Source organism: Octopus bimaculoides, chromosome 2 (assembly GCF_046866305.1).
Source record: "Octopus bimaculoides isolate indiv1 chromosome 2, ASM4686630v1, whole genome shotgun sequence".
Taxonomy (NCBI): Eukaryota; Metazoa; Mollusca; class Cephalopoda; order Octopoda; family Octopodidae; genus Octopus; species Octopus bimaculoides.
This window is the reverse complement of record NC_142929.1, coordinates 30680333-30706857: the sequence shown is the minus strand read 5'-3', so window position 1 is coordinate 30706857 and position 26525 is coordinate 30680333. Positions and strand designations below refer to the sequence as shown.

Genomic DNA, 26525 nt, shown 5'->3' with positions numbered 1-26525 from the left:
GTACCCATATAGTTCTCAAGGAGACTCAGCACAACAGAGAATGTAACAAGGCTGATGCTCTGTAATACAGGTTCAACTCATTTTTACCAGCTGAGTGGACTGGAGCTTTGTAAAATTTTCATCTCATAATGCAGACATGAAAAAAAGCCAAGAAGAATGAATCATCATCATCATCGTTGTTTAACATCCACTTTCCATACTGGCATGGGTTGGATGGTTTCACTAAGGGCTGGCGAGCAAGAAGGCTACACCAGGCTCCAATCTGATCTGGCAAAGTTTCTACAGCTGGATGTCCTTCCTAACACCAACCACCTTACAGACTGGACTGAGTGCTTTTTACACGGCACCATCATTGGCAAGGCCTGTTTTGGTATGGTTACAGATTTCTTGAGCAAATGTCTTCTACTATGACTACAGGCCAACTAAAGCCTTGTGAATGGCTTTGCTAGACAGAAACTGAAGTGAGAAAGAGTGTGTGTGACTATATATATATATATATATATATATATATATCAACCATGGGGTTGCACGACATAACCTGGTCAAAAAGCATTGTTTTGCAACAAGAGATATTTAGACATTCAATGTTAGTTTCTTCATAACAGTACTATGGCATATCAGTACATATGGCATATTCCTAGAAATAGCATCCCTTAATTCCCCATCATGTCTTTCTACAGATGTAGTTAGGTGACAGGATATCAATACATGGTCTCTATTATATGTATTTACCCCTGCTAAAGCCGGAAATGTTAACAAAGAAAATGCTGATGTAAATGAGAAGTATCAAGTATCTCAACAGACCAGATATAATAATCTAATTATTTAGCTATGCATTACTGAAATATATGAATTATATGTTTGTAAATGTTTATACATACTTTCATGTGTGTGTGTGTGTGTGTATCTGTATGTGTATTATACATATATACATAGATATAGATATCTGCATATATATATATATATATATATATATCTGCATATATATATATATATATATATATATATATATATATATATATTTATATACACACACACACACACACACACACACACATATACACATATGTCTGCGCGCTTATAACTCGAGTATTCTTCATCCGATCGGGCTGAAATTTTACGCATGGATACATGAGAGAGCGTGGCACTCCGTAATCTGAAAAGATTTTCAAAATCGTTAATTTCAAAGCGAGAATCGCTATTTTTGTAATCTTTAATGTCCTGTTGGTTCTGCCACTAAAACAACCAGTTGCTCAGACAGCCGGCACATACCATTTCACTAGCAACAAGGGGAGTACAAGATGACAGTCAGCCAAAACTGTCGCTATGCTGTCTCTCTTCTTTCCTGTCTCTGCGGCATTAATAATCTTAATCTTTAGTTACAGTTTCTCACTCAAACTACATAATAGGCAGAATTGTCGGATTAAGACATAGGGTGTTTTGAGGGAGATTTGGCTGCTATTTATACCAGGTCTTACGTCTGTATTGTTAAGTAAGATACTGTCCTATATATTATATATTCCTTATGCTTTCCAAAACCGAGTTACAGATTTTGACGTATGGGGTTTCAAAAGATTCAGAACTATTTTGGCAACAAATTAATTTCCATTCATATATTTGCATTCCAAAAATTTAACATAATCTTTTTCATAAATTAACTTTCATAAACATTTTATACGATGACGTCACATTTTCTATATGTGTGTGTACCTTAAAAGACATCAATCATCACGACACACACCTTCACTCTATCTCTCTTTCTCACCGTCTTACTCTATCACATACACACGTGCAAGCATGCACGCACACACACACACACGTCCATTTCATATAGACGTACATACATCTTTCACTTTCTTTCTCTGTTCTTTTCACTTTCTCTTCTTTCAATTTCTGCTTTCTTCAAATAAAATTTTTATGGATACAACTGCTTACAAAAATAGGGATCAATGTATAATTTCTTTGTATGTTCATAATTTTTGTTTACAATATTGGGGAAAATATGCCACCAAAGAAAAGACGTAATCTCTCCAGAAACAAGTATAAAGCAAGGAGGATTGTAGAAAACCAAAGGCGAGAGTCTGAAGAGAGAAGCTAGTTGAGATTTTCTCAAGATCAGCAAATGCATGTTGCAGCACTTAATGCTAGATCATTAAATCAATGCTCTAATGATTAGACAGAGGTCCAATAGAATAGCTCTCAGAAACAGACTACATACAAATTCATTCTTCACAACTCCTGAGGCTGTTTTCAGATATGAACCATCCCATTCTTATAAAAATAACAATTCTGTCCAAATTGGTGTGGCTATAGTTCTTAGTGTTCATGTATTAAAGTAGTAGTAGTTGTTTTGGTGTTTATACCTAGCTTGAGGACATAAACAAGCACGAGGACATAAACACATCAACACCATTTGTCAAAGAGACAAACAAAGGCACAAAGAGACACAGATATATATATATATATATATATATATATATATATGTGTGTACCCATATATATATATATATATATATATATATATATATATATATATATATATATATATATACACAACAGGCTTCTTCAGTTTTTGTCATTTACTAAATCCACTCACAAGGCTTTGGTTGGCCTGAGGTTACAGTAGAAAGCATTTGCCCGAAGTGCCATGCAGTGAGAGTGAACCCAGAGCCAAGTAGTTGAGAGGCAAACTTCTTAACACACAGCTACGCTGATGTTTCCATTCGATACTCTGACGTTAACACTTTGGTTGGTAATCCATTGTGTTGGTATCCATGTCTCATTAGCAAAAGTGATTTTCCTCTCAGAAGGTATTAGCTTTGCAACCAAAAGAGCGGGACATCGTCCATACATTATAAACTATGCTATTTATGTAATTCTGTGAGTTGAATTGGTACTTCTCTAGTATGAACTTTACTAAAGTCAAGTCCAATGTGAATGATTTTGTGAATAGAATCATAGCTAAGTTTCATATTTATTTATTAGTTTATCAATAGTTACCAGTCTGCTCAATACAACCATCTCATGGAAAATATTGGTTTTTGTTGTCAGCTTGATGTGTGGACGTTCTTTGGTATGTAATATTTGTATAGCAATTTTGGAATTTTTCAACCCATTTAAAGAGAGTCTACAGCAATAAAACATTGTCCTGATACTGTGCTGAATGTCATGAATAAATTTTGTTTCTGACCCAACGTATACCCATAAAGAAGTAAAAACATACCAATGAATGTTGTTTTACTATTGCGCATCGCAGCCCAGGCTCCACTGCTTGTCAGGTTGGGAAAGGAAAACTGTCAAGGTATCAATCACTCTCTGACAGGTTTATGGTTGAACCTGTGGCAGTGGAGCCCTCTGGTATTCTTGGCTCCCAGACCATATCCTTACTCACTGCTGTCAGGGAGGAAATGCTTGTCTGCAAGCACAAGCCCCTTGAGTCAGGGTGGCTGCTCTAGTGCACCTCCTTTGCCATTCTCCAAGGCAACACCTTTTTCCATTTTGTCTGCTAGGACCATGAGGTGGTCTGAATTGCAGGAAATCAAGAGAATGAAAGAATTTCGAAGCATACAACCTGTAGTTGGTCAGTATACCATTCAATTCCCTTCTGACCATTTCTTAATATAATAACAACTTAATTAACAAGTTTAACCCCTGTAGCATTTAAACCGGCTATATCCAGCCACAATATTCTGCTTGTTTTATGTTCAGATTAGCCAGATCTAACCTCTCACACCTACCATACAAAGTCATTTTAAAAATAAACAATTGCATTGTTGAAATTTCACTGTTATGAGATAATGCATGATTAATTCAAAACAATGCGAATAAAAAAGCCTTACATTTGAATGCTAAAGGGTTAAACCTGCACTGTAGGGGCTAGAAGGAGACCCTATCCACTAACAGTCATGCAATTATCTGTCACAACAGGGGTAAAAAAAATACAAGTACACAGCATAAACGACTCACCTTGAAACAACCATTTGAATGCACTAAGTCTTAGTTAAATTACTTTATGAAAATGCTAATACTAATCAATTGAAAGGAAATATTGATTTATTCAGGATTGTTGCATCCAAGCCATTTAGAAGATAGTTCAAATTGAACTTCATATAATGGACCATCCTTCACCCATCAAAACAGAAAAAAACAGAAATGCAGAGCCTAAAATAAAATTTTACTTGTACATTTTTTATGCATTTTCTAGGAAAATTAGTACAGTATTTCAAAAACTACACTAATTTACATAATTAGTCTAAATGAATTATTTTTCTAATCAGTAACATTTTCCAGTGTCTACTGCAGAGCTTGGGGATATACAATATTCTTAGATTTTTTTAACTTTTGCTCTGCCAAATAGCTAAAAAGAACAAATTTCATAAAAATTCGCATACCCATTGACTTGCTCCTTGAGAAGATGTGCCTGATGCAAAATTTCAGTTATCTAGGCGCAAAAATTTGACTTACAACATGAACTCTTTTACTCTTTTACTTGTTTCAGTCATTTGACTGTGGCCATGCTGGAGCACCACCTTTTTAGTCGAGCTAATCGACCCCAAGACTTATTCTTTGTAAGCTTAGTACTTATTCTATCGGTCTCTTTAGCCGAACTGCTAAGTTATGGGGACGTAAACACACCAGCATCGGTTGTCAAGCGATGTTGGGGGGACAAACACAGACACACAAACACACATACATATATATACATATACATATATACGATGGGCTTCTTTCAGTTTCCATCTACCAAATCCACTCACAAGGCTTTGGTTGGCCCGAGGCTATAGTAAAAGACACTTGCCCAAGGTGCTACGCAGTGGGACTGAACATGGAACCATGTGGTTGGTAAGCAAGCTACTTACCACACAGCCACTCCTATGCACTGAGAAACTATATGAAAAATTAGTAAACTCAGAAGCATTTAACCATATTTGAGTCACCATCTTCACTTCCATTTGAAAGCAAGATCTCCACTGTATTTTTTTCCATTTAACTCTTATGATAACAACACACCTGAGACTAACCCTGGTTTTATGATGTGAACTTTCTGCTTTAAGCTGATCTCAGTTAAAACTATCCAATAAAATTTACTATTAACACAAGATTTATTACAATAAAATTATTTTAATAAATTCATTATTACTAGCAAAATTAACTGCAACAAAAGCAGTGCATTGTCAACAGAAGTATGACAATGAAATATTTAAACCAGATTAACATAACTGATCAATATGTAAGACATACTATTTTTTCCCAGAAGGATGTTTCAAAAATTTGCCTTCGGTCCTCTATGTGAAGTTTTTCCTATATCACATGTTTTTATGCTCTAAACACATTAAGAGGCACTTGTGCCAGAGACTCGTAGAAGGCACCAGTGCTGGAGACACGTGAGAGCTTCCCATACTGGTGATACATAAAAGACACCTGGTACACTCTATGAAGTGGTTGGCATTAGGAAGAGCATCAAGCTGTAGAAACCAATCCAAAATAGACTGGAACCTGGTGCAGCACTCTGGTTTACCAGTTCCAGTGAAGCCATCTAACCCATGCCAGCATGGAAAGTAGACATTAAATGATGATGATGATAAATACTGCTGAAATGGGAGTGTCTCTAATATGCCTGTACATTTTGTATGTTATCAAGTACAGTACCTTGCTAATCAGAAAACTACTTCATCATCTTTTTCAGCATCATATAACATCCATTGTCTATGCTGGCATAGGTTACACTATATCATCATCATCATCATCATTTAGCGTCCATGTTTCATGCCAGCATGGGTAGCATAATCACTGAAACAGGACATCTGTACCAGCACCATTTGGGTTTAATGCCACATTAACTCCAGGGGATTTTACACAAACAAGTGAACATTAGAAGCATTTAACTTGCTCGAAATGTGAGCAAAACTCAGATGTGCTCAGTTGATCTCAAGCTGGGTATAAACACCAAAACAACTACTACTACTTTAATACATGAGCACTAAGAACGAAAGCCAACAGAAGTTGGAATTTAATCAAGTAATAACCAAAAAGAAGATAACTGTTTACCTCGATTTTACAAAAGTCGTGAGAATATCAAAAATTCTATAAATATTTCATGACCAAAATTTAACAAAACAATGTGCCTGTAACTGATTAGTTTATATATACATACATAAATACATATACGTACGTAGGCATGCAGACAGAGAGATAGGCAGCTAGCTAGCTACATATAGACAGATACATGTAGTGTGTGTGTGTGTGTGTGTGTGTGTGTGTGTGTGCATGTGCCTGATTTCTTCATATCTATTTTTTACACAACTATGTTTGCAAATGTATTTAGATGTACATCTTATCTACATATATACACAGCACACAAGTCTAATAATATAGATGTTCATTTATCATCATAAGAATATAGAAAACCAAATGAAATGAAACAAAATCTCATTAATGATGACGCTGATGCCAATGGATCAAAAACAAACCAAAAATTTCAACAAAAACAAAAAACAAAAACATCCTTCATTTATGAACATTCTTCTCTACCACTCTAAAATATCAATAGTCTTGCTGCAAGACAAAAATAGTTACAGCATGACAGTTCTTTCATCAAATCCACATTATTTGAATAAAGGGCAGACTGAGAAACTAAACACTAATAATAATAATGGTTTCTAATTTTGGTGCCATTTTAAGGGTGGAGATAAGCTGGTTACATTGGACCCAATATAGAACTGGTACTTATTTTATCGACTCTATGGGGATGAAAAGCAAAGCTGACAGAATTTTAACTAAAAATGTAAAGAGCAGGAAGGGGTGCCACCAAGCACTTTTGTCCACTGAGGTAATGATTCTACCACCTCACTTCTTTAACAACAACAATTGTTTCTGATTTACACACAATGCTAGCAACCTTTTACTGGTGCCTTTTTGTTTATCATTCTGAAAAGGACAAGAGGAAATATACTCCTAACTCACATACCTTTTATCTTCCTCGGAATAAATTTTGTTTACCCAGGGGTTAAATTAGCAACATATATCTGTTACTGTTTTCAGTCACAGGACTGCAGCCATGTTGGAGCATTGCTTTGAAGATTTTTAGTTGAACAAATCAATCTCAGTACTTAATTTTATAAGCCTGGTACTTATTCTATCAGTCTCTGTTACAGAACTGCTAAGTTATGGAGACATAAAGAAACCAGTACTAACTGTCAGGTGGTGGTGGGAGAAGAACAAACACAAACACACTTTTATTCTTTTACTTGTTTCAGTCCCATTCTGGAGCACCACCTTCAGTCGAACCCAGGATTTATCCTTTTGAAAGTCTAGTACTTATTCTATCAGTCCCTTTTATTGAACTGCTAAGTCACAGGGACATAAACTCACCAACATTGGTTGTCAAGCGATGGTGGGGTGGGGGACAAACACAGACACAGACACACACATATATATATATATATGATGGGCTTCTTTCAGTTTCCGTCTACCATATCCACTCACAAGATTTAGGTCAGCCCGAGGCTATAGCAGAAGACACTTGCCCAAGGTGCCACACAGTGGGACTGAACCCAGAACAATGTGGCTGGGAAGCAAGCTTCTTACCACACAGCCACTCCTGCACCTATATACACATGAAGGACTTCTTTCAGTTTCCACCTACCAAATTCACTAATAAGGCTTTGATCTGCCTGGGGCTATAGCAGAAGGCACTTGGACAAGGTGCTACGAATTAGGACTGAAACTGGAATCAAACTTCTTACCCTGCAGCCACCCTGAATTTGCAAGAAATAAAGAAAATTAGAAATGAGCTTATTTTGTGAAAAGATAAAGCAAGAAACCAATTTGTTTTTTTCTTTCTATCACTTTGGATTTACAATCTGTATTGTATACTTTGTTAATTAGTGTGTTACTAATAAAATAATTTAATTTAGAAGACTGTATAGAAGACTGCTTTTTGTATCAGCTCATCATTTGTTCATAAATAAGTAAAATATTTATTTTTATTTCAACTTGAGATGCGTAGCTTAACAGTTAGGGTGTTCGTTTCATGATTGTATAGTCATTAGCTCAATTTCTGGTGGTGTGTTGTGTCCTTGAGCAAGATTCTTTATTTCATGTTGTTCCAGTTCACTCAGCTGGCATATATGAGCTGTACCTGTAATTAAAACGGCCAGCCTTGTCACATTCTGTGTCACGCTGAATATCTCTGAGAACTACATTAGCTCTTTTGTTGCCTTATTTTATTGCCTTATTTTGTTCAGATGCTTTGTGTTCCTTTCAATTAATTTTCAATATAACAAAGAATTTAGTAAAGTAACTGAGTCATCATTCAGCTAGTGTTAGGAAAATAAACTGTGACGAAGGTTTGGTGGAAGATTTTAATTCAGAGCTTTTGAAACGAAGACATTTGTAATTAAAAGCCAGAGGCGGTGTCAGGTGGGTTGGTATCAAAAGGTTTAAGGGTACACATGCCTGTGGAGTGTTCAACGACTTGCATATTAATTTCACAAGCAGACAGTTCTGTTGCTCAGACCAACTAAAACCCTTGTTGTTGTAACCAACAGAGTGCCAGTTATGTACATGGAAATTACTTAGCATGGCAGTAAATATATTTTCAAAATGTTGTCACATAGGCGCAGGAGTGGCTGTGTGGTAAGTAGCTTGCTTACCAACCACATGGTTCCAGGTTCAGTCCCACTCCGTGGCACCTTGGGCAAGCCTTGGGCCGACCAAAGCCTTGTGAGTGGATTTCGTAGACGGAAACTGAAAGAAGCCTGTCGTATATATGTATATATATATATATATATGTATGTGTGTGTGTGTGTTTGGCCCCCCAACATCGCTTGACAACCGATGCTGGTGTGTTTACATTCCCGTAACTTAGCGGTTCAGCAAAAGAGACCGATAGAATAAGTACTAGGCTTACAAAGAATGAGTCCTGGGGTCGATTTGCTCAACTAAAGGCAGTGCTCCAGCATGGCCACAGTCAAATGACTGAAACAAGTAAAAGAGTAAAAGAGGTAAAAACCCCCTTTGGTCATGAATGACCATGAGATTGCACCTAGAAAGTTCTGCTCTGAGGCACAAGTCTGGGCGAGGCTGTTTGTGCAAGACCAGCAGTTGCCCATCCATACCAGTCTCCCCTGTCCATGCTACTGATGTTATCCATGGGAAAGGCAAAGGTTGATACAGCTTGGCCCCAGTGATGTTGTGACTCATTTTCATGGCTGAGTGAACTGGAGTAATGCGAAATAAAGTGTCTTGCTCAAGAACACAACACACAGCTCAGTCAGGGAATTGAACTCACTACCTTATGATTGTGAGTCAAACGTTCTAATTACTGAGCCATGTGCCTTCACATTGTCATAGAATAAATGAAACAAAAAGGCCAGCACTTAATGAAATTAGCATACTGAGTAAAGAGACCTTTTAAAAGCTTGAGGGTTACAAGATAATTTCTTGAAATAAAAAAATGGTCCTTAATAGAGAAAAGGTCATAAAGCCACTACATTATCTACCTAGATGATAGTCTTTCATAACTAAAGAATACACGGTTCTGCAATGTTCTTGCTGAATTACCTGTACAAATGAATTGTTTATAGTGACTAAATGTATGTGCTGTATACCACCCTACTCTCTCCATCAAATCGATGGTGCCAGAGCAGGTGTACACATGTCAGGTGCTGAAGTGATTGCAAAGCAATGTGAAATGAAGTGTTTTGCTTACGAGCAAAAAAAAAAGCAACGCTCAGTCCAGGAACTAAAACCACGGTCTTGCAATCGTGAGTGCAAAAAAAAACTAACCATGAGGGCATGTGCCCTCAATACTGAATAGAATAAGTAGGGGACTAAATTAGATGTGGAGGAAAGAGAGAATGATTATTGTTTGTCTGCGTAGATGTTTAAAATCATTCATACACACAAGAGGGGCCGAAGAAAAAAAAATGAGTAAAAAGGAGCAAATGAGGAAAAATAAATAAAAAGAGTGATCAGTGCTAGCTACGGCGGTACATATTCTAAAATTGGAACGATACAGAGAAGATTAGCATGGCCCCTGCGCAAGGATGACACGCACATTCGTGAAGCGTTCCATATTTTTTTTATAGGCGCAGGAGTGGCTGTGTGGTAAGTAGCTTGCTTACCAACCACATGGTTCCGGGTTCAGTCCTACTGCGTGTCATCTTGAGCAAGTGTCTTCTACTATAGCCTCGGGCCGTCCAAAGCCTTGTGAGTGGATTTGGTAGACGGAAACTGAAAGAAGCCCGTCGTATACATGTATATATATATATATATATGTGTGTGTGTGTGTGTGTGTTTGTGTGTCTGTGCTTGTCCCCCTAGCATTGCTTGACAACCGATGCTAGTGTGTTTATGTCCCCATCACTCAGCGGTTCGGCAAAAGAGACCGATAGAATAAGTACTAGGTTTACAAAGAATAAGTCCCGGGGTCGATTTGCTCGACTAAAGGCGGTGTTCCAGCATGGCCGCAGTCAAATGACTGAAACGAGTAAAAGAGTAAAAGAGTAAAAAATATTTTATAAGGATAGAATCAACATTTAATGTACGCTTTTCCTTCTGGCATGGGTTGGACGGTTTGACTGAAGACTGGTAAACTGGAGAGATGCACCAGGTTCCAATCTGATTTGGCATGGTTTCTACATCTGGGTGCCCTTCCTAATGCTAACCACTCCGAGAGTGTAGTGAGTTCTTTTTTATGTGCCAGAGGAGGCGGTCGTTGTCGTCGTCGTCGTTTAACGTCCGCTTTCCATGCTAGCATGGGTTGGACAATTTGACTGAGGACTGGTGAAACCAGATGGCTACACCAGGCTCCAATCTGATTTGGCAGTGTTTCTACAGCTGGATGCCCTTCCTAACGCCAACCACTCAGAGAGTGTAGTGGGTGCTTTTACGTGTCACCCGCACGAAGGCCAGTCAGGCGGTACTGGCAACGGCCACGCTCATCTCGCTGTCTATGATATATTAGAGGTCCTCCAAGACTAGTGGGAGGCATCCTCAAATCAGTAAAGCAGGCAGAATCTTTGTAACAGATTCTACCAAACACACCAAAGGCAGCAGGTGGTGGTGTTAAACAGTTGAACTATACCACCCCTAGATTGGAATGGATGAAGAGAAATAATATTTATCCCCATTTAAATGTGGATGTTCAGTTAGAACAAATTATACTGCAGAAGATACCATGAGAGAAACTTTCACACTGGCTCTTGTTTATATCGCTAGCAGGGAGATAAATCCCTGCCATTTCCTGTGCTGAGAACACTAGATCATGTGGTTTCACTCTTCTTTGAACTTGTCAATAAAGTACTTTGACCGCTAGAGATAGCAGTGACTCATCTCCCCGCCAGCGACATATAGAATAATAATGCCAGAAATGGTGATAGCATTGTGATTAGCCAGTGAGCTTGTTAAAAAATATATATTAGTGACGAAGGCTGTATTAACCCATTACCTACCAGTGATCTCATATGAGATCACTTAAAAATTACAAATTTCATAATTATCTGTCAATATTTACACATATCTAACCTTTTTGCTATATCTACTAGGTATATTTCTCTGATATTCAAATGAGGTTTGCTAATTTTTCATCCAAAATCTCGCTTATTTCTATTTAAAATGTTATTTTGAAATGTTATTTTGATCATTCCAGCATGTTTCTAAGGCTGTTTTATGCTAGAAATCAAAGTTTCATGAAAAAAATTCCAGTTAATAAAATTATGGGAGGTAATGGATTAATACTGAGAGGTAATATTCATCCTTGCTTAAACATGGATGTTCTGATGGAACAGGCTATACTGCAGTAGATACCACAAGAGAAATTCTCACGTGAGCTTTTAGACATAGAGAATGTAGGCAAAGAGGTGGAAAGATAGAAGTAGGGCAGCAAAGGGGAGACAAATCTGGCTAAGAAAAAGAGTAAAAGTTTGTGCATGTTGTGCGTTTTGTCAGATACAGAAATCAAGCAGTTTTTTTTTTTGTTGTTGTTTGTCTTTAGAGCAAGTGAAAATAAGTTAAGTGGTTGGAAATTTAGTTCAAGACAAAAGCAAACAAAAACTTTTTAAGAAATTGAAGACAAAAAAAAATCACTTTTATATTTATTTGTTTGCTACTGCCAGCACCACAACCACCATCATCACCACCATCATCATCAACATCAACATCACTATCAGCATCAGTTTTAGGCTCTACTTCACTGGGCTTAAATGTTCAGCAAACCGTAGGTTCACATTTTGACAGCAGTAAACAAAATAATAATCGATTGAAAATCACAACAACGAGAATAAATACAGGGGAAAACAAGAAAAGAAAAAAAAAAACAGAAAAATAGGCTGAAGATGGGGAAGGAGGGAGGGCAAAAATGAATAAACAAAAAAAAGTAAATGACAATAGCAAAAACTAAACAACCTGTAGAAATGTTACACATCTTAAAAACTGAAAGAAGATGTAAGGAGTATCTAACAAGAAGAAACAAATTGCTTTCTTGCAAGGTATCATTAAAAACACACACAAAACACAAAAGCACACAAACACACATATATGTATATAATATATATATATATATATATATATATATATATATGAATGGGTATTTATATATGTGTGTGTGTATGTATGTAAATATATATGTATGTACGGGTGTGTGTGTATATAAATATATATATGTATCTCTCTCTCTCTCTATATATATATATGTATCTATGTGTATATATATATATATTAATATACACACATGCACATATGTCTGTGTAAGGTTGTAATACTGTTGAGAACTAGAGGCAAGGTAGGAGTGAGTGGCATGGCAAAATAGGCAGGCAGGCAGGCAGGCTGATGGAAACTAACAGATTCCAGTGCTCAAAGACATGCCATTGTGAAAAATGCAGTGTCAGGTTGTAATTAAAGTAAATTACATTTGATTGGAATTTTTGATTTTTAATTATTTGCTGTTGTCCTCCTGTTTTTGTTCTGGTTTATTCTAACAAAACTGATGCAGTTTTCATTTTTGTTAAATAAATAAATAAATAACATATATATATATATATATATATATATATATATATATATATATATATATATATATATATATATATATATAAACACACACACATATATGAAAAGTATGTACATATAAAATGTATATATGCACACATCACATACATTATATTATATATGTATGTATATATATATATATATATATATATATATATATATATATATATATAAACATACACACATATCTATAATTATATGTATATATACATATATATATATATATATATATATACATATATATATCTATATATATATATACACACACACACATATGTATAATTATATATATATATATATATATATATATATATATATTTATATATATATATATATATATATATATAGATAGATAGATAGATAGATAAACAGATATGCACATATATATACATACACGCACATAGATGTAATTATATATGTATACACACACCCACATGTCTATGCACACACGCAAACAAACATACATATATGTACATACATAGTTGTGCATTACCTTACACACACACTTGCACTCACTCATTGATGGATGTTTCAACAATCATTGTTGATATCACCTTTATCACAGTTGTTCCAAGCCACCAACAACACCACCACCACCACCACCATTATCATCATCAATCGTACTGACACCCTGCAACAGTCATTGGCCACAATCATTAATCATCATCATCATCATCATCATCATCAATGCTACCAACAACACAACACTATTATCATCACAACTATCGTTAATACCCCCACCATCGACCACCACCACCACCACCACCACCACAGCTGCCGCCACCACCACTACTACCACCACCACTGTTATCGATGATGATAGTAATGACATTTAGAAGCAAAAGAATCTTTCTAAATTAACACAGAAACTCAGGTGTTAATTAAATACAGATAAAAGTTACATAAAGTTTAAATGAAACAAAGGAAGGTCGGATGGGTGGGGGGTAGGCGGAACTGCTATGTCTGTGGAAGAGTAAATAAATAATATATAAAAAAAAAGTATTGAAGAATTAGAGGAAATAAAAGCAGCAGCAGCAGCTGTAGTATTAGTGGTGGTGGTGGTGGTAGTGGTGGTAGTGGTGAGGGTAGTAGTAGCAGAAGAGGTGAAGGTGGCAGCAGCAGCAGTAGCGTTGGTGATGGTGGTGGTACTGGTGGCAGAAGTTGTAGTGATGGTAATAGTAGTGGTGGTGGTGGTGTTGATAGTGGTAGTAGTAGTAGTAGTAGTAGTAGTAGTAGTGTTGGTGGCTGAATTAGTAGTGATTGTGGTGGTAGTAGTAGTAGTAATAGTAGTAGTAGTAGTACTAGTAGTAGTAGTAGTAGTAGTAGTAGTAGTAGTAGAAGCAGTAGTAGAAGCAGTAGAAGCAGTATAAAGAAGGGATGCAAAAAAGGAAAGCAGGGAAAAAAAAAAAAAAACATTACCTACAGAAGATAACAAGGGGTAAAATAACAAGCAAGGCAAATAAAAAAAAAATTTTTTTAAACTATAACTGGGTGAAGAAAGGGGTGAAGGGGTGGAGCAGATGAGATGTGGTTGGGGGAAGGATTGGGGTGGGGCAGAATAGCTGAAATGAAGAGTAACATTGGAGTGACTAGAGCAGGCCTTTCCAACTCAAATTACATTATGGGGCCACTTTAATTACAGAAAGTTTGTATACGGCTTGTATACTGACAGAACTGAAAGCATTTTGCATTCTCATGCTATTATTGCAATAATGAATGAATGATTGTTGATTAAACATGAAACATTATCATTGCAAAAACAGTAGTATCTTTTTTTACATTTCATTACAAAAATTTTAATTTTTCATAAAATTTTAAAAGTGCGTTTCAATAAACCCATTTCAAGAAATTATCAAGCAGGCCTTAAGATAAGAATCTCAGGATGGCCAGTCCTGGTCTAGAGAGATGCAATAATACACACACACACACACACACACACACACACACATACGTACACACACACACTATATTTCGAAGTAAAGAAAAAATATGTGGACAAAAAATACATTTAGTAGAAATTAGATTTAGGCCCTTTTTAAATTTGCTTATTTGCTCAACTAAACTTTTTCTTTCTTTTTTTTTTTTCAGCAGGTAGTTGAAAATTGGTAGTTTCACCTGTTAGCTGATGATGAAAAAGAATCCTTCATGTATTTATATATGGTTGAAATGTATAGAAAACAAAAGACAAAGATAAGGTGAGGGGAACAACAAGCAGGTGTATTAGTTTGATGCTCAGGAAGAGCAGAAAGGTCTTTGATGTTTCGAGCCTATGTTTTTGAACAGAAAGGGATGAGAGGAAAAACATGGGGAGAGAGAGTGAGAGAAACAGAGAAACAAAGTGCTGGCAATAACAGTTTAACATGACGAAACGCTCCATATAATTTGTTTCAGTCATTTGACTGTGACCATGCTAGAGCACTGCCTTTAGAAGAACAAATTGACCCCAGGATTTTTTCTTTCTAAACCTAGTACTTATTCTATTGGTCTGTTTTGCTGAACCACTAAGTTACAGTGATGTAAACACACCAGCATTGGTTGTCGAGCAATGGTGGGAGGACAAACAGACATACAAATACATAATATATATAGTCTGTCATACCAGCCATGATGAAATACCACAAGGTATAGAAAATGCGTATTCGGCTTTATATATTTAATCCTTTATATTGAACACTCAATATTTCATATGTTCAATAAGACATATTCCATACATTCAATAAGACATTCAATACTTCATTTCATTGTACCATCCATCTTTTTTTATATTATATATTATATATTCCATATTCTATATCCCACATTAATCTTACAAGAATATAAATAGAACATAAAAAACAGACAGAGTTGGAACTCTTTTAAATAAAATAATATATTCCTCTATACACGATCATACAAAACCCTTTTTTTGTATTCATTTTTACTCACATTTATATATATATATATATATATATATATATATATATATATATATATAAAATTTTCCCTGTATTAGCATCTTAAGTTTCAATACATTAAGTATCAGTTATGCACTGGGGTCAATGTAATCGACTTGATTCGTTTGTCCCCGCTATGCTTATCCCCCTGTGAGCAATAAAGAAATAAGAAATGCAAGCATCATATAGGACAGGCGCACAAGAGCAATAACAGCTCACTGGGAAGAGAATCCCTCACATGTTCCCATACACACATACACTAAAACAGATGCAAACTTGCACATTTTATAAATCAATATAATTTAAGTTAGTCTAGAAGTTAAATTTTTTTGAGATGTGACATGATTATTATTCTTTATGCATCTGCTATTTGGTTTTGGTAGGGCAGTGTGTGTATATGTATTTGAGTGGACACACATGTACATATGCATGCATGACCCAATAGCACAAGAATGGACATTTCTATGTTCATATTCAATTATTCTAGCACCAGCAATTATTGTTTATGAAGATAGCATATTCGTGAACAGGTATCTTTGCAACTGTCCAAATTCTATGTAATTCCATCAGTCAGCAGAAGAATTTTTCTACTTCTCATTCCAAACAAAGCATATGTGTGTAAAACACACAAACACACACACTCACGTGTTTGTAGACACATGCATGTCTGTATGCATGTTTTATATATAATTCTCATGTGAATATGAATATGTCAGCATATATGTGTGTATGCATGTATGTACATGCGTGCATGGGTGTATATATATGCGCACACACACACACACACATACACTTAGATGTATGTGTTTGTATGCACACATGCATGCAGAGACACACACAAAAAAGAGTACGCATACACATGTTGACATCTTTTCCTGGATGTTTATTTCATAAGAAGACCCCCTATGTAAGAAAACTTAATCAAGTAACATTATTACCTGCTGACAGATGATGGCTATAAGGCTTACTTACTATAGCCAGCAAAAGTTTACATGCACGAAACAAAAACATGAAATTTCTCACCAATTATAGACGTACACTGCTGGTTAAATTGAATGACCTGTCCAGGCAATTGCTGGCAATACAGTAAACTGTTGTAAGTATTCTTTCCATAAAGTAGACTACTATAATTCCAGTTGTGTAAGGCCGTGTGTGTGCATTTGTAGGTGAGGGATGGGATAGCTGCTGGTTATGTAAATGTCATTCTAGATAATGTATAAATTCTGACCACCGGGGCTAATCAAATATCAAATATATCAAAGAAGTAAAATTGAATTAATTATTTGGAGTAATTAGGTATTCTCTTTATTGACTAAACTATTTTTCGGAAAGATACCAATGCAAATAAATAAAGAAAAAAAGAAAAAAAAGAAAAGCAAAGTAAGAAATGAAAATTCTCAGGAAAATGTCTACAGATTTGAAATTCTCAGGATGAAGACTTGGTGGGAATACATATTCAACTTTAGGGTTAATTAAATACATTTGTGAAGTTTTATCAATAATATATTTCTCAGGCACATTACTTAATAGAGAAGGAAAGAGGATGCATGCACTTGATTTCAACACAGTCAACTAGCAGTACTTGCTCATGTTTTAGTATGTAGTAGTATAGACAGGTGTGGCTGTGTGGTAAGAAGCTTGTTTCCCAATCATGCGGTATTGAGTTCAGGCTCACTGCTTGGTACTTAAGGCAAGTGTCTTCTACCATAGCTCTGAGCTGATCAAAATCTTATTAGTGGATTTCATAGACAAACTGAAAGCCTGTTCTGCGAGTGTATTTTGTGTGCTTGTATCTGTGTTTGTCCTCCACCACCACTTGGACAATCAGTGATGGTTTGTTTATGTCCCTGTAACTTAGTGGTTCAGCAAATGGTCCCCAACAAAATAAGTACCAGGCTTAAAAATAAGTTCTGGGATTGATTTGTGTGACTAAACCAATGGTTCTCAATCAAGTGGAGTAAATTTTGAAACCTTTAGCAATCAGCTTACTTTATCAAATCCAATGTTTATTTATTCACATCATTTTGAATTAATCTTGCATTATCTTGCATTATCTTGAAGCTTCAAGATTTTAATGATGAAATTTTCTATTTTTAGAAGGACATTGTAGAGGAGGTGTGAGAGGCTAGCTCTAGCCAATTTAGATCTAAAACAGGTAGAATATTTGGGCTGAAAATGGCTGGTTTAAATGCTAAAGGGTTAAGAATTATAACGTTGGCCTGTAGGTTATCTGAGGGTCTCTAATGGTCAAAGTTAACTACATATCTACATATATAGGTGCCAGTTTGGGCAATATTTTCTGAAGAAGAGCATCATCTAAGCATACATGTAAATGTCGCTTCTCTACAATACTGATGTTTATCAATAGAAAAGGCTGCCAACCTAGGCCTGTAAAGCTGCGTACCAGTCTTGTTACAAATAGCTGTTAGAATGCCTAGAGTTAGAACAGATGCCACAAGACATCTTGCCCACCCCTATATATTTATCCTTTGGATTGGTGCTTTCTTATCCACCTCAAAAGGCTGACAGCAAAAATTGGTATCTATATTAACAATGAGCAACAGTTGTAGGGCTAGTCTAATGTAGCTTAATTACAATGAAGTAGACAGTGTGCAGTATACAAGTAGTAGAATAGTTAACTGTAGAATAAGAGAGGGATGAGAAGAATTACAGTTTGTAAGAACAATGAAAGAAAATGGTAAACATCGCAGATGGAAATTACATTAATCCAAATACCACCTAATTTTAATAAAAGAAGCAATTAAAATAAATAAAGAGAATATTTTGGGAATGATAAAACAACCAGAAATGCAAATGCAAACTTAAGTTTCTTATGTTCTTTATTTTCAAATAATGAATAAATACATGTATAATTGGTAAGTGGTGCAGAGATAACAATAGAAACTTCTAGACACAAATTTAATGGTTTCCAAAGAAGATTAAATAACAAGAAAAGTATAAAGATCTGTGAATTGTGCTAGTAGAGTTGGCAGAGTTTCCAATGAAGGTTAGCATCATATTACAACAACAAATGTGTTACCTACACACTCCCCCCCCCCCAAAGGTTCTTCAATGCTGAAATAGTCTGTGGTAACTATAGTTTCTTATGCGTCTTAAAACTGCTAGTACTCCCATGTCCTTGATAAGCCGATAATGGGTTTAGCCATGCCATTCATGTGAAATCCTTGGCCTAAATTAAAGCTACAGACAGACCAAGTAGTTCTATAAGTCTCCAGTTCACACCAATATTTGCTGCAACCATCTTCTATGCAGAAGAATCTCATCTTTAGATTCTGAGTTCAAATTCCACCGGGGTCAACATTGATTCCCATTGTTTTGGAGTCAATGAAGTAAGTACCAGTTGTGCACTGAAGTTGATGTAACTGACTAGCTTCCAACCCTAAAATTGCAGGTCTTGTGCCAAAATTTAAAAACCATTATTACTTTGCTAATATTCTTGGTTTCGCTAATTACAAAGAATGTTATATTTGCTGTGTGTTTTATGTGTATAAAACACATTTTTCTTTTTTAACCATTTTTTTTTTAGTCAAGAGGGAAAGTAGTGCTTCTGACCCTTTCTGAGGCTGGTGGGAGGGAGAGAGAGGAAGGTATTTTGAAACCTGAAACCTGGTCAGAATACTTGCAACAGATTAAGCCATCTACCTAAGTAAGCCATGAAGGAATTTGAACTCAGAATGAAAGAGCAGGAGCAAGTAATGTAAGATACATAATCTCACCAATGGTCTCACCAATCTACTTCCTTCCCTAAAAGGATGAAGGGCAAAGCTGGTTTTGGTGGGATATGTGCCCAGAGAGTAGGAAGCAGTAACTGGAGTTTGTAGACTGATGAGGAGATACAGTGAAACTTTGGTATATATTTGTCTATATAGGCGCAGGAGTGGCTGTGTGGTAAGTAGCTTGCTTAACAACCACATGGTCCCGGGTTCAGTCCCAACCGATGTTGGTGTGCTTACGTCCCCGTAGCTTAGCGGTTCGGCAAAAGACACCGATAGAATAAGTACGAGGCTTACAAAGAATAAGTCCTGGGATTGATTTGCTCGACTAAAAGCAGTGCTCCAGCATGGCCACAGTCAAATGACTGAAACAAGTAAAGAGAAAAGAGAAGAGATAAGCTCCATGTGTGTGTGAGGGAGAGAGAGGGGGAGGGGAGAGAGAGAACAAGAGGAAGGGGCCACGTTTGTGCATCCTTCTCTTCACATTACATGATTGTTGTAAATGAGAATTGCCATTACTGAGGTGGTGTCCTTCACTTCCAATCTTCCGTGAAAACATGTCAAGAAATGGGGTAATGTGAAATTACATAGAAACAGGGCATGGAGAAGTGGACATTAAGAAAATGATGATGATTACGGTGATGATGATGATCCTTGCAAAAAAAAAATATACACAGGATGATCACAAGTGGAATGTCTTTGATCAAAGAACAGCTTAGCCAGATCAAACCTGTGGCTACAGAACAAACAGCAATGGAAGTTAGAATGATGAGAAGTGGAGCTAAAAATAGTACTGACCCTCATATTATCATAATTGGAATGATGAATACAAGCATAATGATTCGTTCAGCAATTCCCAAGGCTTTCCGAAACACAATAGTTTTAGAAATGTGATACAATGATGGATAACATATTGGTTTAGAATGCTGGCACAAGGCCCAACAAGTTTGGGCAAAGGGCATGTTGATTACATCAACCCCAGTGCTTAACTGATACTTATTCTTTTGAGCCTGGAAAAATGAAACGCCAAGTTGGCCTTGGAGGAATTTGAACTCAAAACTTAAAGAGGGACAAAATTCCGGTAAGCATTTTGCCTGGCATGCTAATAACTCTACTAGCTTACCCCACTTAACAAAAAATAATGTATCAATCAGGAGACTGTCTCACTCACAAGAAAAATATAAGTCTCACTGTGTAGTACCTACAACAAATGTCTTCCACTATAGCCTTGAGTGGATTTAGAAGACGGAAAGCGAAAGACGTTCATTGTGTGTGAGTGTGTGTGTTTGCTCATCACTGCCACCAACAGACAACCAGTGTTGGTTTGTTTACATTCCCATAACCTAGTAGTTTGGTTATAGAGACCAATATAATAAGTATTTGACTCAAATGTGCGGCTGTGTGGTAAGAAGCTTGCTTCTCAACCGCATGGTTGTTGGTTCAGTCCCACTGCATAGCACTTGGGCAAGTATCTTCTACAATAGCCTTATGCCAACCAAAGCCTTGTGAATGGATTTGGCAGATGGAAACAGAAAGAAGTCTTACAGTTCTATATGAGGAATGATGTACATTATTTACATTATTTACATTTGACAGATATTTGTCCTCATCCTTGTTGTTAAGACACCTGATGAAGGCTGGAGGGTATATCAGCCGAAACGTGTTAACAACAAACAAGATGAAAGAAGTCTGTTGTATATATATATATGTGCGTGTGTCTCTGATTGCCTTCCCATCACCACATGACAACCGGTGTTGGTGTGTTTACATCCCCATAACTTAGCAGCTTGGCAAAAGATACCGATAGAATCAGTACTAGGCTCAAGAAATAAATCCTGGGTCAATTTTTTCGACTAAAACCCTTCAAGGAGATGCCCCAGCACGTCCATAGGCAAATAGCAGAAACAAGTAAAAGAGTCACTCTTTTTACATCTGCAATGGTTTCTGCTACTACACTGTCAGACATCATGGTCGCATCCAGATGTGCCACTAGATTAAATTGATTTCCAATCACTTGCAGACTTTTGATCACATGCATGTGTCTTCCCTATCTTTTTTTATTGCAACAATAAGAGCCATTTTTTAAAATCAGAACTATTTGGCTTCAGCCTAGCCCTTACTGCTAGAAATCCTGTCCTTGTTCACGACTTTTCTGTAGTTGTTGACCTGCAATTTTAACCAGTTTGTCACCATATTTCTGCTAAAATACACTGCTGCTGTTTCAGTTATTTTCAAAATAATGGAGAATTCATTAAAACAATTCTGTCACAATTAATCTGGTGTTTAGAATATAAATTGACAAGGCACAGACATGGCTTGGCAGAGTTCTGGCTGTGTGTTAAGAAATTTAATTCCCAACTATACGGTTCTGGGTTCAGTCTCACTGTGTAGTACCTACAACAAATGTCTTCCACTATAGCCTTGAGTGGATTTAGAAGACGGAAAGCGAAAGACGTTCATTGTGTGTGAGTGTGTGTGTTTGCTCATCACTGCCACCAACAGACAACCAGTGTTGGTTTGTTTACATTCCCATAACCTAGTAGTTTGGTTATAGAGACCAATATAATAAGTATTTGACTCAAAATTTAGATCACTTTCAAATAAGGAATCTGTATTAACAAATCAAGGGTGGTTTCAGACAGGCTAGTATCATTAACAGCATCAAACTGCAAATGTTATGGGCAGTGCACCTTCCTCCAGACCATTCTCAACAAGTACAAAAATAAATATAAAACAAAAATTCTCTTGGAGTACTGCAGAAACTTAATAAAAAAAAAAATTTATTCTGTCACCAACTCTTGAAGACTGATCAGCACTTAAAACTGTTAACTATAGTTGTAAGCATTTAAAAACATAGAAGTACACCAGAACAAAGCCAAATAACTATCTAATGTAAGAATGTTGAGAAAATTTCATTCCTTTTAGTTGGTTAAAACTATAATTAGATTAAATCAAATTTAATTAAATGTCTAAACGTCTGAGATAGGATTACTGAGATAATAATTTTTCCGAATACAGAATCCCATCTTAAGATACTGAAAACTTTTATTCCAACATTTACATTGGCACTGGGTTTCATTTCATTTCTGATCTTCAACAGACATATTATTTGTGGAGATGTGTGTATGACCATTTCGGCAGCATTTAAACACTTGTACAAGGCCAGAGACTGGAGCCCTATAGTATTTACCAATTGATGGCATAGCTCATCATCATGGAGAACTCCCAACATCTTTATATCTTCAGACAGTACTGTATGTACAAAGCACAAAACAAAATTCCTCAACAAGACATTATTAACTTGCAAAAGAATTTCTAGAGATGTTTTACCTTTTGTTTATATGCACACACAGACACACACAAGTATACACTTATAGATGTATACATATATAAATATACACATACAAGAACATGTGTGCACACTAAAAAACATATGCATACATTTTTGACAGTGAAGATCTATTCAGACCAATGTTGAGAATAAATTTTCCAGAGGAATACTTGCAGCAGACAATAGTAAGCTAATCAATTTTTAAATAATAGTGATAATTTATTTTATCATCCATGAGACAAGCTAAGTCTCTTTCTACAGTGAATTTGAACACAGACCAGCAGGGTATCAAAATACATATGACAAATTACTTATTGCACTCAAAGACAAAATCAGTTCATTGAAAAAGAATAAGGGAATAAAATTTAGAGAATAAGACAAGTCAATAAACATCTAGCAAAGGAAAAAAAAAAAAAAAATGGAGGAAGGGTGAAAGAGAGAGCAAGAACTTTGTAGGTATTATTATTAACACTCTGTAAGCCAGCAAGCTGGCAGAATCATTAGTATGCCAGACAAAATGTTTAGAGGCTTTATGTTCTTCTAGCTTTAAATCCTGAATTCAAATTGTAGCAAGGTTGTCTTTACTTTTCATCCTTTTGGGACTGATGATATAAATACCACTCAATGTAATTGACTAGCTCTTTCTCCTAACAGTTCAAGCCTTGTACTTATACTAGAAAGGAGTATCAATACTATGTTAAAATATGTACTGGCCAATGAGGAAGAATCTACATGGATACTCACCATGTTAGACATATGAACCAAGATCTCAAATCATATTGTACAGTATGAAAAAATAAATAAATAAAATATATAAAATAGGTGTGAACTGTCAGAGCTATCTTGAGAGCATCTTAAAGCTAATTCCCAAAACTATTGGATATCTATATATATAAAAATGAGAATGTGTGTCTGTCTGTCTGTGTGTGTGTATCCCTAAAACTCGAGAACTACGCAACCAATTTCATTCAAATTTTACAGATGCCTTACTTAGGGTTCTAGTTGTGTTTTAGTAAAGAAAAATTTTTAACTTCTTGCAGAGTTCGAGCCCACGGCAACATAATATCTCCTCCACTATTTAAGTATCACATGTCAAAAGTGAAACAAAAACACTCATGTCAAATACTTTCACTTTAAAAATGAAACTATTCCACTCACTGAAACAATCACATTTCGATACTGTAATGACAGATACTTTCAGAGAGAGAGAGAAAGAGAGAGAGAGAGAGAGAGAGAGAGAGAGAGAGAAAGAGAGAGAGAGAGAAAGAGAGAGAGAGAGAAAGAGAGAGAGAGAGATGTATATGTATACATATAGATGTATATGTACACGTATATGTAAAGATATATATATATAGATATAGATCTATATGCATACATGTATATGTATACATATGTGTAGATGTATATATATAGATGTACATGTAATATGTACACATATATACATATATATACATGCATACAGATATCTATACATATATACACCCATCACACACATACACATGCACACAAACACACACATTAGTCATTTGTTTTCTTATCCAAAACTATGTCAAAAGTACTGAACGGATCTTTATGAAATTTGGAAAGTATATTCTATGCATAACGGCCATAACTCCCAAGAAAATTCATATATTTTTAATGTTGATGAAATTTTAACCCGAACATAACAGATGAGCATTATTTGTAATTCAACGGTACAACAGTGTAAGACTACCCTTTCAGATATACTTACATTGTGATTTCTGCAATGTGGTGCATAAATTGTCAAGTAAATGAGACGCATCTTTGCCTCCACTGATTCACTTGCAAAGTGTTGAGTAAAATTATTTCGTTGCAGACCTCCTTTGAGTCTTTTTATTATCACTGCGACACACATAGTCCCCAGTTGGTAACATTGATTTCAAGACCTTCCCAGATGAGAGACTGGCATTCCACTTAATGTCTATTTTCCATGCTGGCATGGATTGGAGAGTTATTAATGTAGAAATATGGTATCATAGCTACTAACAGTTGAGGGTTGCGTAGTCTAGACGGCGTTTTTAGATTTCATTATTCTCTTTAACCCGGGCAGAGCCGGGTATTTCTGCTAGTTTATTCTAAAGGTTATATTTTATTCCTCATTCATTCATTACCGTATTTCTATTGAAATACACTAACTGTTTTCATTGCACTCTGAAAATAATGAGTAATTTAGGATACCAAATATTGAATTATCTTGATACTTGGAACATAAATTAACATGGGATTTTGAGCAAAGTTTTGAATTTTCTGGCAGAGTCTCACAGACGATATCTAACTACTATGCAACAAGTTTGAGGAATAATTAGAAAAGAGAAATGTTGATGGATAAGAGAAAAATTGAACAATATAAAGAAATATAAACAGTTAAGAAACTGAAATATAGATATTGATATCTTTCCAATAGATAATTATCACATATGATCAATAGCATAAAATAGTTCTGGATGAGAATCAGGACGACATTACTTGAGATTATTATTAACATATGGCATGCATTAAAGATAAGGCAGAAAAATTAAAAGAAAATTATGAATTCCTTTGACCTGGCAACTACTCAGATTTTTAGTGAGAAGACAGAAATATGATTGATTAAATGAAACTGAAGTAATTAATTTAATAATAGTTATATAATTAATTTCTGAATAACCACAAGCAAAGTAAACTTGAGAAAGGAATACCAAACAAAAATTAGGTTTGAACCTTTCTTGATAAAAATCTGCCTCAGACCACTTCTGGTGCTACAAAACAAATTCTTTCATTTGAAGTGTTCACATTTAAATTAGAACCGTCCATCATAACCGTTTGTACAAAACATTTAAGTTATATTCCTGATACAAGGTTCATAGAAAGTTAGCTCTCAATATTCTTGATTATTTTTTCCCAACATGCAGTGAAAAGCAAACTGCCCTGGCAAAGAGGCAGTACTAAACTGGATATTTTAAAATGCATGTTCTCTACCACACTTTGTCGGCCCACCTCACATGTGTGTGTATGCAGGTAACTAGTTGAATAAGCCATTTGATGACTTTTGAAATCCTGATCAAAACTAATATTATAATATATTTGACATACATTTAGTATTGTGACCCTGATATCATTAAAGTTCTGTTGTCATTTCTTAAACGTCCTTCAAAATATCCTACTCCTCCTCCTAGTCTTTTAATGTCCGTTTTCCATGCTGGCATGGGTTGGACGTTTTAATCAGGGTTGGCAAGCCAGAGAGCTGCATCAAGTTCCAGTATGATTTGGTTCATTTCTATGGCTGGATACCCTTCTTAATGCCAACCACTTTACAGTGTGTGTTGGGTACTTTTAATGTGGCATACAATAATAGCACAAAATCAATCATATATCCCCCCCCCCACACACACACACACACAGAGTCAACTGGTGAGAAGTAAATAAGCTCAGTTTAGGAAAGACAGAATAATGCTCAAATAAATTTCAACACAAATT

The 26525-nt window shown here is 35.8% G+C and overlaps 1 protein-coding gene and 1 non-coding gene across 2 annotated transcripts in view; one reads left to right on the top strand and one right to left on the bottom strand.

Annotated features, from left to right (window-relative positions):
• Positions 1 to 26525, bottom strand: part of LOC106878420 (putative ATP-dependent RNA helicase DDX49) — a 652269-nt gene that overhangs the window by 221104 nt on the left and 404640 nt on the right. The window lies entirely within an intron of this gene.
• LOC128247146 (U6 spliceosomal RNA) lies at positions 9978 to 10084 on the top strand. Its single transcript, XR_008263560.1, has one exon. It is a non-coding gene; the product is annotated as a U6 spliceosomal RNA (small nuclear RNA).